Raw genomic sequence first — 6,201 nt, 5'->3', positions numbered from 1 at the left:
TATATTGCAATATATTTAGGCTGGCCAAGTATGTCAAAGTCATACCTGGTATGGCCAGTCCTACACTCAACTTTCATCTGATTTATTAAGATGACTTTGACCTAGTTGGCCAGCTTAAATATATTGCAATGGACAAACAATCCCTGTTTTGTTTAAAGGGTAAGGCATTTTAGTATCTTAAGGCACAAAATGTCTCAATGTCCTTAATATATTGATAATGGGTTGAGTGCAGAGGACTCTTGTATTTGTCTATACTGTATGTATTTTGTAGTCATTGCACTCCTGCTTACTGGTTTAAAAATGAGTGGTGAGCACAACTTTATGAATACATATATTATATAAAATTGCTTATACCTGTTCCATATTCATTGGAATTTGTCTATGTGGTTTGTGGCCAACAGTATATGCTGATTTAAGTAAATCTACCATAAATGTTGACTACTATTGTACATGAAGACCCTGCAGAAAAGGAGTGCCCCATATACATAATAATATGCTTCATATAAATATACAGTACAAATCATTGGTTCTGCCATACCATTCCTTCTTAGTGTAGGTCTAGAGAAATCTATGGACTCTAGCGACAGAGCAGCCTGATCAAGAAAAAAGGATCAAGAGATTACGTCTGAACAAAGAAGAAGCAATTTGCATGGCTGCCATATAAAAACATCCCACTGTCACCTGAAGGGCAGATTTAGTAACAAGTCAAGGGGAACAGAATGCCTGAACAGAGCCCTGTGATTATGGCAGTAGAGCCCTGTAATTATGGCAGCTAGTAATTCTAGGGTTTCCTGTATAAGTAGAAGGGGGAACTCCTATATGATGCTCTATCATGCTGCACAGTCGTAGGATGAGGCACTAGTAGAATGAAATTACCACTCTCCATCTATCTGCCACTCAACCACTAATGTGGCATGGTAGGAGAGAGGGAAATAATTACTGGTTAAATGAGCCATCAGGCATAGAGGTACACTGGCTTAAAGAGACACTTTTTTTTATATCTATCATAACATTGTCTTTGCTTGCTATATATAATTTTAATAGTATTTGCCCAATGCTTTTACATTACCTCTCCGGTCCCTCATGTTCCTCTGTAAGGTTGCTGCCATTTTTGTGCAGCAGGAGCCTGTTTTCATTAGAAAATCTAAGGGGCCCATTTACTAAGGTTCGAAGTGAAGTCATTTTTGTGTACTTCAACCAACAAATAGGCCTGAATTCGATTCGAATTGAAAAAACTATTCGACCATTTGAAAATCGAAGTACTGTCTCTTTAAAAAACTTTGACTTCAACACTTTGCCACCTTAAACCTGCCGAATTGCTATGTTAGCCTATGGGGACCTCCTAGAACCTATAGGCAGTATTTGGCTAAGTTTTTAGAAGTCTAAGTTTTTTTTTTTGAAAATCGTTCGATGGATCAATTAAATCGTACGATTGAACGATTTGAATTCAATCGAAAACGCCTAAATTCACTCAAAAAAACCCTTTGAATTTCTACAATTCGATGGTCGAATTCGACCCTTAGTAAATGTGCCCCTAACTGACAGGTTGAGAAGGGACAGTCAGATTCTCAAAACAGTCAGGTTTAGGAACTTCAAGTAACAATTACTTATAAAAGCAAACCTCTCAATGAAAAACGATCAACATGACCTATAGGTAACTTTTAATGCACATTCATATTTTGAAGAGTATTTTTTTTAGTGTCAGTATTACTTGAATTAGAATTATTTCTTCCAATAGCAATTTACAGGGAAAAGAAATAAGCAGTGCCAGCTTTTCCTTTAACAGGCGCAAGACCAGCTTTAAAGAAGAATCATTTCAAAGAGCTAGAGTCGAGGTGCTTGTTACTGTGTTGGTGAGAGCAATTTTAATAAAGGTTATTAGCTGAAAGGACATAGATGAGAGTGACTTGCTTTGAGACAAAAGGCTCACTAGGGACAACACCCTGGCAGAGAGAGGGACAAGAATAACGGGGATTTACTATGAAGCCCATAAGGGTTTTTTTTTGTTATCCTCCACTGCACTTTTACATGTGAAAAATAAGTGGTGAGATGCACTCAGCCCCCATGTTGAAATCGTCTTTGCAGCATGTAAACTTATTGATCATTTCAGATAAATAAACACAAGCTGTATGCATTATATAAAGCAGCATATTTGACACTGCATATTAAATTGCTTTTCTAGTGAAATCACTGGGTAACCTTTACACAAAAACACAGGAGCAGATGATGCTATATATATATTTTTTTTACCAACTTCAGTATGTCAATTCTTGGATCCTGCTTAGAGAGAAATGTTCCGACTTTGTGCTTGACGGCTGTAAAAATAACACATTTTAGAAATTAGAGTTACAGCCTTCCATCCAATAAAACTGCAAAAGGTCTGTATTTTTTTGTAATCTGTGCCATCTGGTTGCCAAACTTTCTTCAAACTGATTGTAACCCTGGCAGTGCCTGCGTGCTGACCTTGCACAGTCTATTCTTGCTATGAAATGGAGCCAAAATCCTTGCTTTATATTGTTCTTCAGCCTTGCTCCAATTATACTGTGAAAGGACATTTCGTGCACCTTTTTCATAGAACAGAACAGGTGCACATTTACTTTTATGCTATGCTAATATAGTTTGTAATTCAAAGGTTTTATACTTATTACGATCCCAAGCAAAATAGCCTCTCTGGAATTAAAAGGGACAGAGACAGGTTTTATAACTGCAAATAGAGAATGTTTCTTTAGCTTGATGGAAATCACACTGTATATAATGAATAAAGTACCCCCTCTTGTAAAATATAAGGATATTATAAGTTACCGAGGAGTTTCATGACCATGTAAAAAAAACGAGGCCGCAGGCGGAGTGTTTTTATACAGATCATGGAACTCCAAGGTAACTTCTAATATCCTCATATTTTGCAACTGGGGTACTTTAATTATTATAATACACATGTTTCAGTGAGTCATGTGACAGGAATGACATCAGCACTCACCGTTTATAACTGATGATATCAGAACTCACCGTTTATAAGGATATAATTTACAAGATATTCATGGCTTTTGTGTATTATATAAAAATAAGTGCTATTTTTAGGCAACCTGCAGGTTTGTTCCCATAGGGATCCCTTGAGGGGGAAATGTTGATAAAGGCACAAGGGATATGTAATATAAGAAAAGTTTTAATATTTTTATGTGTATGACCTGCAAGTTGAGTGTTGCAGCTTCAGGATCCTTTACATATAAGGGCTCATAAATGAGTGCAAGTGCATTATGCAAAGTGCAATTTTCAGGAGAAGTCAAAATGTTTGTTACCCACAATGCTATATTTTTCTCATAGTTCCACTGTGGTTGTGGCACGTTCAGCTGAAGAGTTAAAACATGACTAATTGTTTGTTCGTTCTCAAGACATCCATTTTGTAACTAAGGAGCCATATTGGATACACTTGATCACACTCACATTCATACACAGCCTGCCATGTCACATTTGTATCAAAAAGGTGAATTTTTGAATAAAAAAAAATTAAATTTCGAGGTATTGTTTGTGTGCTTCGACTAGGGAATAGACCAAATTCGATTTGAATTTGAAAAAATTCGAAAATTCAAAAATCTAAATTTATCATGTACTGTTGCTTTAAAAATTAGACTTCGACCATTCGCCATCTAGAACCTGCCGAATTGCTGTTTTAGCCTATGGGGGACCTCTTAGAACCTATCTGGAGTCAATTGGTGGACTTGAAAAATCCAAGTTTTTTTGGGAAAAACTTTGATTCGAATTCGATCGAATGTGCTATTACTTAGATTCGTATGATACGAATTCGGCCAAATACGGACATATTCTATGGAAAACTGACCTATTCGGGCAAAAAAAACCTTGGTCTTTTTGAATTCGAATTTCGAAGGTTTTCAAATTCGAAATGCGACCCTTGATAAATATGCCCCTATGTATACTGCTTTTCTGCAGCTATTTCTGTATTTCTTCTTTCTAACATGGTCATAGATCTCATCTACAGTACTTCTCCATACCTCCCAACATTTTGGAAATAAAAAGAGGGACAACATTTTATGACCACAGCCATTTTTGTGACCACTCCCCCTAATTACCATGTTCATTTTACAAAATTTGGCAGGTTATGAAAGTTTGAACACATCATTTTGCTAATGAAGGTGAATTGCCCTTTAAGCTGTGAGTATAACTTCTCCCAAGGGACCTATTATCTAAATTGTTACAATTTGCTTATCTCAAAATTGTTACAAAAATATCTGAACCTCGTGGCTGTTCTGGGCTCTCTGTCAAAAGCCAATTAAGTTAGAAACATTGTTTCTTATTTTGAAAATTGGGACTTTCCAGTACAAACACCGGTTGGCAGGTTGAGTTGTCAAAAGCAGGACAACTTAGGAGGTAAGTTAGGAGGTATGCTTCTCATATTTATACACTGTCCTATTTTGCTACTATCTTTAAGGCCTGTCTTCATCCCCTTCCATTCTCCTTGCTGTACTTTGAGGTCTGTTTTCCACCTCCTCACATGTGAGTAAATCCTCCCAAAAATATCTGCATAGGATTGCATATCCAGCTTCTAATGCCACAGACAACATTACAATTTTGTTTACTAGAAGCCAATGTGATGGTAAAGAGGATTCCAGCAGTAGAAGGCTCCCCAGTGTGATCCATGGGAAAGGTCCCTTTGTCCTACCTAGATAGGATGGCTCAGTAGAGGTGCCCAGGTGAGAGCTGAAGTCCATTTTCATTTCTGAGTAGTCAGGCCAGCTAGTTTTAGGGCATTTTGTGTGGAGCTCACCTTAAAATATGAGAGGTTGGAATAAACCAGAGAGTTGACGAGCATAGGCTTCACAGAGGAGAATAGTGAACTCATGACCCCTAGAGGCATCCCATCAGTACACGAACCAAAGAGACAGGACCAGAGTGAAAACCTTATTAACTGCTTTTGACAGAGATCCCAAAAGTGTGCTTGGAAGGCCAGACACATTTGTAGGCCAGGAGGATTTCTGAGGGAAGATCTGTGAGGTAGATCAGGGGACACCCCCCAGAGTTGGAATGTGCAAAAAGTAAGCACCCTGGACCTGTGAGTAAATGTACTGCTTTGCAGCTTGAATAATGAATGAATTGAATAATTTGTAGAATTATCTTCCAGAGGTAAATTTTGCTGGAAAATGCAATACTGTTAAGGGTTGGCTATAATTTTAACGAGTGAAAAAAAAGAAAGGCTACTAACAATAGGGAAAAAAATACAGGACAGGCCATTGTGTTATGTACAAAGCAAGGGCTTTCATGATGGATACTATATCCATTACTGCATCAGCTGATCAGACACAGTACGATGAACTACCTGCCATAGAAAAAAATTAGCATGTAGTATTTACAGGTTAGCTATTTAGAGTGGTTGCTATGGGTTATTAGGAACGGCAAACTTTGTACATATTATTACATTGCACTAATTCCTAAGTGCTAATATTTCACAAGTGCTTAGAAATGACAGTTATACAAGGCAGTTGGACAAGGCATTGACAAGGCAAAAGGAACCAGACTATCTTCTATCAACTTTGAACCAGCTGGGATCAGAAGAACACAGATTTGTTTGTACCTGCCAGTTTGTAACTTCTTACTCCAAACATGCTTTATCCTGTATTTCTCCTCCTTTCACTCTCATGCTTCATAAAACATTTTTCACTACCTCCTCCATCAAATCCCAGTTCTATACAAATCTCAGCCTCTTTACTCTCCTCTCCTTCCCACTCCACACATGAAGTTTATAAAGTACTCTGTTTAGCTATTCCACAAAACTCCTCTTTTTCATACAAACTAAGAACTTACAAATCCCGCTCTCACCTATCTTACCTTTCTATTGCTGGCAGCTGGGGACATTTCCCCAAACCCTGGCCCTTACCCCATCCCAGTTATATCACAAGCTCCTTCTCTTCGGTGCAAATTCAACAGTACAGAACTCTTACTCCTATACCCAAAAACACAGTTAATCTTTCCTGTGCTCTCTGGAATGCCAGATCTGTTTGCAACAAACTCACCGCTATACACGACCATTTCATTGCAAATTCCTTTAACCTACTTGCACTTACTGAAACCTGGCTTTCTCCTGCCGACACTGCTTCACCTGTTGCCCTGTCCTATGGGGGCCTACACCTTACTCATACTCCCAGGCCTGGTAACAGACCTGGAGGTCGGGTAGGTTTGCTTCTCTGTACT

The sequence above is a fragment of the Xenopus laevis genome, chromosome 1L (assembly GCF_017654675.1).
Source record: "Xenopus laevis strain J_2021 chromosome 1L, Xenopus_laevis_v10.1, whole genome shotgun sequence".
Lineage (NCBI taxonomy): Eukaryota > Metazoa > Chordata > Amphibia > Anura > Pipidae > Xenopus > Xenopus laevis.
Note: the sequence above shows the minus strand (reverse complement) of the source record.